Raw genomic sequence first — 15,493 nt, forward strand, 5'->3', positions numbered from 1 at the left:
TGGCATCATATTTGATGATGTGGCCTTGAAACCTTAGTTATAAGCAAGGGACTTGCCAAGTAAGCTGCTGTAAAAAAATCGGAGTGATTTGAAATTTCCAAGTAAGATTTTGAGAAGCGCAAAGTTAGGGTGCACAACTACTGGATCCTTTCCTATAATAAATTAAAAAAACATGTAGTTTATTTAACTATTGTCTATCTAGAACCCAGATTTACCATTTGATCATATTTTTTAAATAAATAAAAATTAATAGATAATAAAATTTGTGAAATCATAAGATAGAACATACATTATCAAAGATTTAAAGTTTTACCTTTATATCTTATTTTGTTTTTTTGAATTGATTTTATTTAAAATTAAAATTAATTAAGATTGAGGGTTAAAGAAATTAGCTTTATGTCTTATTTTGTTTTTTGAATTGATTTTAAGATTAAGGATTAAATAATAAGATTTTATTTATATTTGTTAAAATAATAATAAAAAAAATTAAAAATTAAGTCGTTAATTAATATTATAATTATAGAGATTAAATTATATCTATAATTATATATATTTTAAATTCAATTTGATTAAAATTATAATTATTAATTAATTAAAATATTATTTAGTAAAATAATAAAATTTTGTTTATATTTTTTCAAAAATAATTAAAAATAGATTTAAGATTAACTATTTTAATCAATATTATAATTATATAGATTAAATTATACTTGTAATTATATGGATTTTAATTATACTTGTAATTAATTTTAATACGTTCTCCACCACTAGATCAACTCAGGCTATACTTAAAATTATATAATTTTATTTTAATAAAATAATTATTTAATTTTAAGATTAGAAAATATAATAAATATAAAATATAATTTATTAATTATTATTTGAAAATTCACAATAATAATGAAATAGCTATAAATATTTTAATCAAATATATTTGACGATTTTAATTCTATTTAATAAATATTTTAAGATCTATAATCATTTTGAACATTGAAAATTGAGAATTATTTGTTAGGGTTATTATCATCACAATATTTAAGTAGCGAATTCTATTGTAATTATGATTTATATAACATAAGTTCATTTTTTAGATAATTATATTTACTTATATATGTGTTTCATATTCATTTGGATACCTATCAAACGATCTTTGTTCAAGTCAAATCAAATAAAATTTGAATTGTAAGAGAAAATAATTTGACATACACTCAATTGATAAATGCTATGAAAAGGTGCACCTTAAGATAATGTGGATTAGTACACACTAACTCTTTTTCACACTGTTGCACATGGTAGAAGAATCTAGAAAACATGGTAATCCGTTGAAGCAATTTAACACTACCCTTATTGTTCTTATACCTAAGTTGTCTAACTTGTTATCCTTTGTGGATTATAGACCAATCTCGTTGTGTAACACAATTTATAAGATTGTCACCAAGGCCATATTTTAAAGATTGGATCACTTTATCCCAAGGATTATTTCTAAACAACAAGGGGGTTTTTTACTAGGGAGGGAAACAACTGAAGGGGCCCTTGTTGTCCATGAGATTATTCATTTGGTCATGGCTCAGAAGCAAGGATGGTTAAGCTTGATATGTTGAAGGTATATGATAGGGTCATTTGGAATTTTTTGCATCAAGTCCTCCTCAAACTAGGTTTCTCTAAGTTATGGTGCAAATGGATTCTTTCTTGTCTATCAGGGGCTAAATTTTTAGTTTTGGTAAATGGTACTCCAACAGGTTTCTTTTCTTTCTCCCAATGGGCGAGACAAGGAGATCCTCTTTCACGTTATCTTTTCATCATTATGGAGGAGACACTTAGTAGAATGATATCAACTCTACATGATACTTCTTGTTGGAAGGGTATATGTATTCCTCAAACACATGTAGTGGTCACAAATTGTTTATTTTTAGATTATACACTTTTGTTTGGGGAGGCTTCTGTTAGGGAAACAAAGGATCAAAAGAGCCCCGCACCTATATAGTGATGTCTCATGCCCAAAAGTGAGTGAAGCTAAGTCAAAAGTGTTTCTCTTTCATTTCTCAACAATGATTTCAAGAAAGTTGTTATTTAATCTTGGGTTCAAGCAAGTGTCTTTACCCTGTAAGTATCTTGGAATTCCCATGCTTTTAGGTGTTAATAAAGGATGTTATTGGGATTCCATAGGTTCATCTATTAAGAACATGATAGCCTCGTGGAAAAAATAATTGTTTATCATTAGCTGGGAGAATTTTGCTAATAAAATTCATGTTGAATTACATTCCAAATTATATTTTATTAGTTCTACCAATGCCCATTAAGATTAAAGAATAATTGGAATCTAATCTTAAGAAATTTTAATGGAAAGGGAGTAGAGACCCAAAAAATAAAATTCATTTATTGTCTTGGGAGAAAGTATGTTTTCCTAAAATATTGGGGGGGGGGGAGCAAGCATCCCAAAGTTTGAGGATAGAAATATTTCTTTATGTGCTAAGCTTGTATGGAAAATGTATTCAAATGCCTCCTCAATTTGGTCATCAATAGTTATAGGTAACTATCTTGATTCAGAGGAACCTAGAAGAATATTTACAGCTCGTTAGATCCTCTTCAAGGATCTAAGATATGGATTTTTCTCTTAAAGTGTAAGGAGAGTCTTCTTCCAAATTTAACTTGGGTTATTCATGAAGGGAGGTCAATAATATTTTGGGAGGACTCCTGTAATAGTTATCCTCCTTTGGATAGTGTACCTGGCTCAGAGGATATAAAGGCAGTTTTGTAGACTCTTTGGGTTTTTTACTGTAAGAAGTTATTTTTACAGTATATTGGTTAATGTTCTTTGGAAGGCAATTTGGAAAGATTTAGATAATGTCCGGGCTCCTTTGAATCATAAATAGATGTCAACTGATGAGCTTAAAACATGATTGGTTTTTTACAAAGGCACAAGAGATAAGATCATATGGCTCCTTCTAAATCAAGATCCTATTTAGTCAAAGAGGAGTTTAGAGAATTGTCTTCTCAGGGTGGTGGTCAATCATCTAGAAAGTTTACACTTTGTTGGAAGGGTTGTGGTTTGCAAAAGGAAGGTTATTTTGCATGGATAGCCTTAAAATAAAGAATTTTAACTAGTGACAGCTTGACAATATTAAGGATCACTCATCCATTTTATTGTGTGTTGTGTAATCAAACAATTGAATCAATAGATCATTTGCTGCTAGGTTGTGAGATGGCACAAGAGTGTTGGAATTGATTATTTAGTAAACCTGGGTGGGCTTCTCCTTTACAAGCAACATTGTTTGAGATGTTTAATTCATGGACGAAGTACTATAAATATTTTTTTTATGCTGTTTTTTGGGAAGTAGCTCCCACTATACTTATTTGGAACCTCTGGTGGGAGAGGAACAAACACATTTTCAATATATAGCTAGATATAAAAAGTTGGACTCTCTTTATACTTCATGGGATAATGAGTTAATGGAGTGAAAACTTTTTAAACTTTCATTCAAGGGAAGTCACTTGGTAAATGCAAGAAGAAGAGTTAACATGAAGGAAATTAAATGGAGACCTCCTCAAAAGAATTTTCATAAACTGAATTTTGATGGTTCCACGAGGGGTAATCTGGGAGTCTCTAGAATTGGGAATGTCATTAGGAATTTTGAAGGTCAGGTTTTGGAATTAGGGTACACTCGGATTCCAAATGGTACAAATAATATGGAAGAAGTAAGAGCACTTATGTTTGGTATCGATTTAGCTATTTTGGAGAAGGTTAAAAATTTAGAAATTAAATGGGATTCTTGGAATATCATATCAGCCCTCACAAAATTTCAATCTACTAATTGAAATATATATTGTATTATTCTAGAAGTTAGAGAGGTGATGTCACTTCTATAGTCTTATTGTATTTTGCACTTATATAGGGAAGCTGAGAAGTTAGTAGATTTGTTGGCTAATAGGGGATGTGATTCAAATGGGGATGAAAAAATTATGACTTCAAATCAGGTTCTTGAAGACTTGGAGCTAAGTTTGCAAATAAAAGCATATGTGGTGAAGTAATCTTCACACACCCTTTTATCTAATGGTTTGTTGCATTTGTTGTAGGATTTAATCTTCATATGGAAGGGTGGTGTGGTTATTCATTTTCCGCATGGGAAAGGGTGTACTGCATGTAATGCTATTTAGTTGGCAAAATCGATTTCTCTTTCAGTTCCTAGGCTCAATGGGAAGGATATTTATGAAAATGACTTAATTTGACAACAGGGAAGGAAACTTATGTTTCTCTCAAGTGGATTATGTCCTTGGTGAATACAAAATATCTATGCCTTGAAACTTAGCTTGTCCTATCTTGGTAAATTTTCGCATGATGGTGGATTCATTAATAACATTTTAAATCTGTCACATGTGCCTAGTATAGTTAAATATGGGAATTCAGGCTCTTGCTTCCCAATTTAGGCCTCTGCTTCCTTCACAATTAAGGTTTTGTCTGTGGTAGTATTACGACTTTTAGAATTCATTTGCTGGGTGATTTTCATGTGGTTTTTCAATGGGGTAACGTTAATCCTCTTCATCTTAGCAATGATTTTGCAATCCCTAGTTTCAATATTGAATGGGTAATGTGAATGGTATTAGGGGAAGATTGGTTAGCAACTAACCCTTTTGCTTCTTTAGCAATAGTGGTGTCAAGGTTACCGTCAATGGTTATGGACTTGTCATATTCAACAGATTTAACAAAGTTGGCAATTGGAACTTTTGTTCATACATCCCTTTATAATTGGGAGGAACTGAAATCTCAGTTGGTTAGGTATCATTCCTTTTCAAGAGCTAGGAGGTTTTTAAAACAGAGCTGAATTGCTAGGAGGTTTTTTAAACAGAGCTGAATTTATGCAAGGTTCAGTAGCAAGGGCTGCATATATTTCTTTCACTAATGGTCTCTGATATGCATCTCCTCTACCATTTCTGCATTGGATGCATGTGGACATGACTCACTTTGGGGAACCCATGTTTTCAGTTGCAGTAGCTAAATTTAATGCTATGCGGGAGCTCTATTCTCATGCGTAGATTGAACCACATGGTCATCCGCTTTCATTCCCATAATTGATTGATATTTCCTTGAGATCACCATGTATCTAACACTGTCTACAATTTTACACATACTTATATGCATCCTTTTCCATAGTCAACCAGTAATATCTTGTGTGCAATAATTTCTTAGCTAGGACCGGTCCACTAGAATAGGCACCAGAAAATCCATCACATACCTCTTTCAAAACCAATTGTGCCTCTTTAGGATTGAAGCATCAGAGTAGTGTTTCATCAAAACCTTTTTGATACAAGGTGTCTGTAATGATTTCATGCCTGGATGCTTGTCATATCAATGTTTTGCACTAATTACAGGAGAGATGAGGAGGTATGTATTGATCATGTAGATAGTTGTATATGTCGTTGTACCATGGTGAGCTTGGACCAACTATCATTCACACATATTATGATTGTGGGATCTCATCTACTGGTACCATTAATTTTTTAACCAATAATTTGAACTGTGTTATATTGCCTAGGATATCAAGGATAGATCCTATAGTTGCCATAGCATTTGCTTCTTTGTTGTGGACTTGAGGAACTTTTTGAAAAATAATTTTATTGAAATACTTCCTAAAATTGTCCACCATTCTCTTATAAGGCATCAACTTTCATGTTTAGTGATATAATCATCATTAACCTAGTTAATTATAAGCTGTGAATCTCCATCTACATGTAAGTCTGTGATTTTCCATTGTAGTGCCATGCAGAGTCCCATTAGAAGAGCCTCATATTCAGCCATATTATTTGTGTAAGGAAAATTGATTCTGTATGATTTTTGGATAGAATCGCCTTGAGGTGTAACAAAAAGTATACCAACTCCAAATCCATGATTAGTACATGATTCGTCAAAGTATAACTTCCATTTTGTAGAGGCTATCAGTGCAAACATAGATTTGTCAAGAAAATCAGTCAACAAGGGGTGATCATCTTGAATTGAGGCTTCTACCAGTTGATTTTCTACGATTTGACCCTTAATAGAGTTTTGATCCACGTATTCAATGTTAAATTCAGAAAGAATCATGACCCACTTAGCTAATCTTCCTATCAATGTAGCTTTTCTTAAAAGATACTTGAGTGGCTCAATGTTAGCAATGAGTTGTATCTTGTGACTAGGCATATAATGTCTAGTTATCTAAGATGTGAAGACTACTACCAAATATGCTCTTTCAATAAGATTGTAATTCATCTCATATCCCACTAGTGTCCTACTAATATACTAGATTGTCCATTCCCTCCGTTGGTCATCACGCGATGCTAAAAGTGCTCCTAGGGATGAATTAGTTGCAAAGATAATCTTTTAACTGTTTTGTTCATTTAATGGCCACTCCTCTTTTGACAAAATGTTGGAATAGTTGACACTTATCTGATAGTTGTGCTATAAATTCCTTGATTGACTGCAATTTTGCCTGTAAACTTCATAATTCTTTCAAATTAGATGGTGGTGGCATTTCCAAGATTGGTTTCACTTTAGCCTGATTGACCTTAATACCCTATTTGAGACTATAAATCCTAAGATATTCCTAGTTGCATGACTCTGAACACACACTTCTTTGGATTTAATTGGACCTTGTATTGTTTGAGCATTTCAAAGATCTTCAAAGACTTCAGGATGAACTTCTGTAGCTAGCAAGTCATCCACATAGTCTTCCATGATATCATGAATCATGTCATGAAATAATGTTGTCATTGCCCTTTGATATGTTGCTAGACCGCATTCTTTAAAGCAAACAACATCACATTCCAACAATATGTCCCCCATGGATAGGTGGATGTGATCTTATGTTGATCCTCAGGTGCAATTATGATCTAATTATTTTCATAAAAACCATTCATTAAGGACAACATCCCATGTCTTGCTGTAAGATCTACTATCATGTCTATATCCAGAAGGGGAAATAAATATAAAAGATCTACTATCATGTCTATATTATATTTAATTATATATGTGTTTCATATTCATTTGGGTACATATCAAAAGATTTTGTAAGAAAAAAGAATTTGACATGCACTCAATTGATAAATGCTATGAAAAAAGGCACCGTAAGATAATGCGGATTAAAACACTACCTCTTTTTCACACTTCTATTTTTAAAAAAAGTTAAAATTCTAACACCTAGTTATGAATTATAATAATTTTATATTTGTATATAATATTATTTATTATAAAATATGATATATAATAATAATATAATACAAATTAAATTATGTATAGTATAATTTAAAAAAAAAATGCCTGGTAAACTTTTTAACACGACCAACGACGCTGGCATGACACGGCCTTCGGCTCTACATGAAACATTTTTTACTTGAAGCTATGAACTGGTGAGGCTACAACCAGGGGACCTCATCCCCACAGTTTACTTGTTCAAACCCGCGAGCACAACGATCCAACGAAGTCACAAGGCCTACGAGCACAATGGCCGAGCAAGGGTTTGAACCTTGGTGGCTGCTTCACCAACGAAGTGTTTTAACTAGGACACTACATGTCCGAAGAGATAATATAATTATATATCATATTTTATAATAAATAATACATCCAAATATAAAATTATTATAGTTAAGAATTAATATATTTTTATATAAGAGAAACTAAAATAATATACGAATATAATATTATATAGTTAAAATATATTACAAATTTTGTCTAATATATAATATAATTAAATTTATAATTATATTATAAATTATAATATTGTAGTCTATATTTTATTTATAAACAAAGATCTCAAAATTAAGAAAAAATTATAGATAGATTATTTTAAATTTTTTGTATTTATTCTTCTTTTATTCTTTTGAGATAGTTAGAATTATGCTTCTTTTTAATTTGAAGACAACTGTAATTTTGTTTGAATATAAAAAATCAAAATTTAACATAATAATATATTTGAAATATGAATTGAGAATATATATATATATATATATATATATATATATCTGTGTGTGTGTGTGTGTGTGTGTGAGTTTTAGATAATATCTTCAAAATAATCTAGGAGAATTATAATTTCTAAAGAGTATAAAATTATTATAAGAGATTTAAAAAAAATAAAATTATTTAATAATTTTAATTATAAAAATAATATATATAATATTATATCTAATAATAAGAATAATCATTTATATATAATTTAATTTGTGTTATATAAAATATATATTATATATTAATAAACCAAGGGAAAACTTATGATGGTGACAATGGTTAGTATCAAATCAAACAAACACATAAAACACATAAATATGCATGAAAATAACCATTATACCTTCACATGTATTCTCTTGCTGCTCAGATTGGACCTTTGATGAAGTGAACACATGCCCTTGTTCCACTTTTTTGGGTTGGTCCTTGGATTGGGGTGTGAAATGCTCTCAACTACAGAAGAACAAGGGTAATTCTTGATAGATGGATCGATGGATGGTAATGGCTAAGTATAGGATGATTTGGAGATTATATGGATACTAAGAGGAGATTTCTAAGCTCAAAATGACATCATAAGATTGCACAAAGATGAGATATAGAAATGGGGGGAGGAGACTCCAATTTATAGATTAGAAGATGCCAAAATAGAGGGCCAAGATTGATTTGAAATGGAGGGTGGAGATTGAAGGAATATGATGGGAAGGATTAAGAGGACAAGGTGTGGAGACCAAGAGAATTTTCATAAAAACATTTATTGTCTCCACACTGCTCAAGGTGCATGGGGAAGAGATCCCTAGGCACATTGGAAGAATAAAATGGAATTAAAATTACTTGGGAAGGGACAAGGGAATTAAAAATTCCCAAATAGAAGATTGCGTAGAAGGAATAAAATAGAAATGAATTAAAAATTCCTTGGGAAGAGAGAGCATGAGAATGTGCAAAGGATTTGAAATCCTTTGACATGACCAAAGTGGTTGTATTTAAGGTTTGGAAGGTGGATGAGACAAACCATTTATGACAAATGGTTGACTTGATCCTAATTTTGATGATTAAGGCTGTGCAAATGATTAAGAGGGGCGATTAGGTGGATTAATGGGAGATTAGAGTGCAAGTGTGAAAGTTATGAGGATGTGGCATGAGGAGAGAGAATGAGTGGAGGAATATAAAATTGGAGGATAATGTTAATCATGGTTCTAGAAGAACTAATGAGGCTAAGTAGAGATTAGATGAATTGATTTGTAGGAATCGCATGACTGGGTTAATTAAATAGAATTAATCAACTAAGAAGAATTTAAAAAAAATTAATGATTTGGATGACTTTAGGAGAAAGGAAAAACAATTAATTTATTGGAAAATTGACCATTGGAATATAATGAAAATATTAATTAAATTTGATTTAATTAATTTTGAGAAGAATAAGGAACATAATTAAATAAATTAATTATGTATACAAAATAAATAAATTAAATATTTAATTTAATTAATTGTAGATGTCTACATTTTCCCCCTTTTTTACACAACGATAAAATTGGTGGTGGGCAAAAGATAGAAGAAGATGCTCCGACATGAAGATGCGGGTGGTACATGCCCTCTGAAGAATTTGTTCGAATAATTTCAATTTTTTTTCTAGGAAAATTATTGAAAAGAAGAAAATAATGACAAGTAGAGAAAAGGGGATAAGAAGGAGAAAAGAGGAGAAGAAAAAGAATTTGGAAGAAAAAGGAGCAAGGATGGAGAAAGGGCAAGAAAAAGGGCGAAGGGAGGCCCTATATAAGCCACACGAGACCCAAGGAGGGGTCATTGCCACACATATAGTTCACAAAACATGGAGAGAGAAGAGCAATGGATCACATTCCACGCCATGAGCACCACGCAGAGAAGGTTTGGAGATTTCAACGACCTGAGCTTGGCCCACTGGTATGTAGCCTATCCTTGACTTTGTGTTTTAGTAGATATCATTAATTAGGGAAATAAACAGGGGAAAAACCTAGCAGGACACAAACACTAATCGTTGTTTTAGTGTTTATGCAGGGGATTGCCATCTGTGGAGGCAATTCTTGCTTGCGTAGACGTTGATTGATAGATCAACGTCTCCACTCTGGGAGAAAGAAAAAATGGGCCGATCTGTGGAACGTTGTCTCTGCACTATGGATAGATGTAAGGGTTGCAGTTTTGGCATCTCCACCTAAGGAGAAACACCGTCTCCACATAGGGGGTAATGGGGGAAAAATGGGATATTGAGGAAGGGTTATGGGGTGTCAAGAAGATGCCTCGAGGGTAGGATTAGCCTAGAATAGGCTAGAAAAGAGGGTTAATGGAGTGGTTTGATTGGGTGCAGGAGAATCTTGATATTTTTTTCTCATGAGAGCATTGGCCTCTAATGATGGTGTTGTTCAAAGAGCTAGGGGGAACAAAGAGGACACTCCTATCATGGTCTAGGATAGATTTTTTTGCATAGTGGTCACGGATTTGTTGGTACACAACGATGATGATCACCTTGGTAGAGAGGTAGAACAACGAGATCTACACTTTCCACTTACCAACGCATGAGGATACCATCACTCCACTTGATGTGTGGTAGATCTTGAAGGTGCCGATCAGAGTGGTGCTTTTGATGTACTAGTTGGAGCACGATGAGGATTATCTCCAGAGGGTATATTGTACAAACATTTTTCTAATGGATTGAACACGTATGATTCTAAGGAGAGAAATGGAGTGTCGCTAGGGTATCCCATGATTGGTTCTATTCATTTGTAGGTTGATTAGTGGGAGGATGATGCTTGATCTCAACGTGCATAAATTTTCTATTGGTTGGAGTAGATGTGTATATTATATGCTCGAGGACGGGGTTTAGTATGCCTGGGGCACAACCATGTTAGGATAGTTATACCATGATATACACATGTGTGTCTACTGAGGTTATAAGAACCTTGGGATGGGCGCCATGTTGCTTCACATCTGAGTGTGGGAGTGGATTGCAGTGACATGGTCGATTGGTGTATAGGGTTGATGAAGGAGATAGCCCTACGTTGACAGATACATGGGCTTTTGCACTATACACGAGTCAGTACCACATTGTTTTGGAGATGGATTATCAATGAGATGGTAGATTTTACATAGTGTCATTTCAGAGATTGCAAGGGGTGGTGGTGAGATTATATGCTTGCTTGGGTATAGAGAAAGTGCTGGCAGTTCAGAAAGTGCATGCCTTCGATGAGTACCTCCCACATCCAGTTATGAGGCAATTTGGGAACCAGCAAGATATAGTGGCACACGAGCCTATGCACCCACATATTACAATGGAGATGACCACCTAGGGGGATACCATTGGACCCTTCACCATGTATCTCAGTTGGATAGGGGAAACAATAGTGATTTCGATAGAGAGGCTATAGGTCCTTGATGTAGGGCGCAACGAGGCTTATAGTGCATGGTGGGAGGCCCATAGGGTTATTTGGCTCAATAGACCAAGGGTTTTGGAGGAGGATAATATTGCACCCTCAATTAATGATATAGTCAGGGGAGAGGGGGATGTAGCTGGAGAGGGGGATGAAATAGGAGGAGCTAGGGTCTTATGATAGGTTCCTAGGAGAGGGACGAGGAGATAGGTACCAGCAGGAGCAGAGGTACCATTGCAACTACAAGCACCAGTGGGATTAATAGGGGCAACTCGGTAGGATGAGCCAGTAGGAGGTAGAGTAGAGCCCGTGGATGTACTCATAGGGGGAGGAAGAGAGGGAGAGTAGGAAGCAGGGTAGGTTCCTCAGGCCATTTTGGATAGGGACATACAGAGATCCTGAGAACAAATTTTAGAGGAGCATTAGGCAACTAAGAGGTAGAAAGATGAGTAGGAGAGGGTTAGGGAAGACTATAGGTGGAGCTAGACCGAGTCAGGGAGTAGGGGGATTCCTTGTGGGGAGACTTAGAGGCTAATATATCAAATATAAATAGTTACAGGATGGAGGAAGAGAGTTCCTTTGAGCTTCTAGAGGTAGCCAAGAGTGGGAGATCCATTGGGAAGATGGGGGAGGATATTTGGAGGATGGACAAGGAGCTAGAGATGCTCAAGGGAAAATTGAGCAGGTCAAAGGTAGGCGTTGTCAGACTGTGGGGAGAGAGAGATGTGGCTTGTTAGTTACTTGTTCCAAGAGGCTTGGGTCTCATATTTGTAGAGAGGATGGCCCGAGAGATACAATACTATAGGGATCTCTACTATTGGGTGGTACCAAGAGACTCGAGAGCTCCCTCCTATGTAGAGGACTTAGTCACATAGGGGCTAGAGCCAATAATTAGGTGGGTCCATAGGGTTGAGAGCACCATGACCAGTTCCAAGGGACCTTTTGGTGCAGGAGATAGAGAGAGCACGAGCTAGTGCTCACATATGTGTTAGATTTTGACCCTTTGGGGCTATCATTATATTATGATAGGACACATTATGATTTTTGAGATATACATGAGTCATGATTTGGTGGCGGCATGCATGTGTACATTATTATGTATTATTTATGGACTTTATTATGGATATGTGATGGATGATTGATGATTTTTGTTATGACTATCATGATGCATATGATCTATGTGTTTGTGATGCAGGATTTATGCTTATGCGATATGGATGTAGGATGGATGCATGTGGGTTATGTGATGTGTATGATTATATAATATGTCATGATTATGCCTAACCTATAATGTATGCAAGATTATTATGACATGATGATTTAATGTATGATACTATATGATATGTAATTTAGTAATTGATATTTATGTATGCGATGGTTATAATGATATGTAAAATACAATGAATGAGCTTAACATACAAAATTACAACATAACTCTTTTTATTTCAGATCATGCCTTTATTGCATTGGAGTTGAAATATAGCTCGTAATACACTTGTTATTGATCTTGATGCACATATGATATATAAATATGATGAATGCTTAAAATGAAAATAATGAATGGATGTAATGAATACAAAGTATGGTTATGATGACAAAAAATATAAGTGGTATAATAATTGAAAGAAGATGGAAAAATGATAATATGATAACTAAAGGAGAATGCATATGATAATTAAATTAAATGGAAATACAAATTAATGGTAAATGATAATGGTCACTTAATGAAAATGAAAAATGATAATGAAAATTTGATGCCTAAACAAGAAAGGGAATTGAATATGCAATTGCAATGCTAAGCGAAAATGATAACTAAATCATGAGGTAATGAAATGCAACTACATGATATCCTACATGCATATGTGAATGCAAATGAAAATCAACAATTTTTTATAATGAGCCAACCATAATACAATGATAAAAGACTAGACAAAAGAAAGGGAGGGAGGTAAGTGAACAAATTGAAGTCTCCAAGATAAGGGGATGAAATAAAAAATGGAATCAGTGGGGGGGGGGGGGGGGGGTGAATGATTTTTTGTTATGTAGATGTGGAGAGAAAACCTAGTTTAGTATTGTCAAGGATGGTCTACATCATTGATTATAACAATCAAGATGTTGTGAAGACCCAAGGCACGGACTAGATTTTTAAATAGTAGGTAAATCTATGCACATAGGCTTGCAAACATCACGATGATGTAAATGCAAGACTTTAGGATCGTACAAGAGAAACCTTCAATCACGTTATACTATAAAAGGATGCCCCATTATACACCAACCCATGACAAACCAAGATATAGAATGATCATGGCGGTCCTAGATAGGAGTAGTCATAGGACAAAAAGATGCAAATCAAAGCAAAAGGACCAAATTATGCAAATGACAGAGACATGGACAACTGACATCTCTTGTCAAGAGTAGGACTAGGATTAGGATGATAGTGGTAGAAATGGGAAGGATACATCCTGATGGGCAAAGGTAATTGATAGGATTGAGTAGGAAACAAAGAAGATGGTATACACAAGTGAATGCAAATGTGAAACTGATTGCTGGGATTTGATTAAGCTCATGTGGATGGGTGTTTGGATAGCACACAAGTCAAGGAGAAACTCAAGTTGACGGGATAAGATTAGAAAAATAGGGGGAAGCTCAGTGTGATGGGGTAATCCTTATTTAGGGTCTGAATGAAAGATCATCATCTCATGAGGGGAAAACCAGTATCAGGGATATAGGCAAGTGATGGAAGCAATCAAAACAAAATGGACCTACAAAGATGAGGAATGAAAATGGATGGGATAAGGGGTGAATTAATTCTTGACATCACTAATGATTATGAATGCAGTGAAGAGTGATGCAAGGAGGAGGTGATTGTGGCAAAATTTTGAATGATCGATGCACAATCCTATACATGGTGAGCTATCTTATCAATAATATCACTAAAATAATAAGCATCTTAGGTGGGTGAGGTGTGGTGTTTGCACATGTTAGGGTGAGTTGGAGGCTAATTAATGACTTATATTACAAAATATGGATACTAAGTGGGTGAGTGGTTAAAGTAATGTAAGCAAGGAGATGAGTATCCAAAGAGACAGTGGATTTGACTTATTTAGCTTGATTCCTAGAACTAGGTTTTCACCAAGGTACTTGCCCATACCACCACAAAGTGGTTTTCATTGATGGACGACTTGATTTTTTCTTTAGTTTTTTTGCTTTTAAATTTTCTTTTGTAATTTTTATGATGTTATAATTTTTTTTGATCTTTTTCTAGTTTTTGAAAATTGGTAACCTCTGAAGACTAGGTGTATAATCTCTTTAGATGCATGTTGTTCATGGGATCATCCAAAGGATCTCCTTTAGGTGTAGCCAACTAATAGGCTCATGATCCATATTTTGCAGTAATAACATAAGGTCCAAGCCAATTAGGCTCAAACTTGCCTTTCTTCTCACAATCCTGGAGATTCTTCTGATTTTCCATAAGAACTAGGTCACCAATGTCAAATTCCTGGGTTTTGTATTTTTTGTTGTAGCTTAGTTGTAGGTGATTTTGATATACCCAAAGATGATTCAAGGCCTTTAGACGCCTTTTGTCCAACAGTTCTATCTCTTGTAATCTAGCCACTCTATATTCCTAATAATGAGGATGTTTTACAACGATACCCAAAGTGAAGGAATCTTGATCTCAAGGAGAAGGACGACTTCATAACTAAAAACTAGGGAGTATGGAGTGGATCCTGTGGGGGTTTGAATGCTTGTGTGGTAGGCCCAAAGGACAGGATGGAGTTGCAAGTGGCAATCACAACCAACTTTATTGATTGATTTTTTAAGGATTTTGATAAGGGCTCTAATCAAAGGATCAACTTGAACATTTCCTTGTGGGAAGTAGGAGGTGGAAAAATGGTGTTGGATTACAAATTTCTTGCATGTGATGCCCAAACTTTTGGGCAAAAATGCAACAATTTTTTTTTTTTTAAAACATTAAATTACTTGTGGTTTACGTTCAAATAGATGTGATAAATTAATTAGTTTCACTAAAAGGTATCCTAAGTGTCAATCTGAATGGGTCTCTAATGTGAGCGATAATTTATTTAACTAGGAGGCTTAGGACTTTTCTTAAGCGATTTAATAATCA

The sequence above is a fragment of the Cryptomeria japonica genome, chromosome 3, assembly GCF_030272615.1.
Source record: "Cryptomeria japonica chromosome 3, Sugi_1.0, whole genome shotgun sequence".
NCBI classification, from domain to species: domain Eukaryota; kingdom Viridiplantae; phylum Streptophyta; class Pinopsida; order Cupressales; family Cupressaceae; genus Cryptomeria; species Cryptomeria japonica.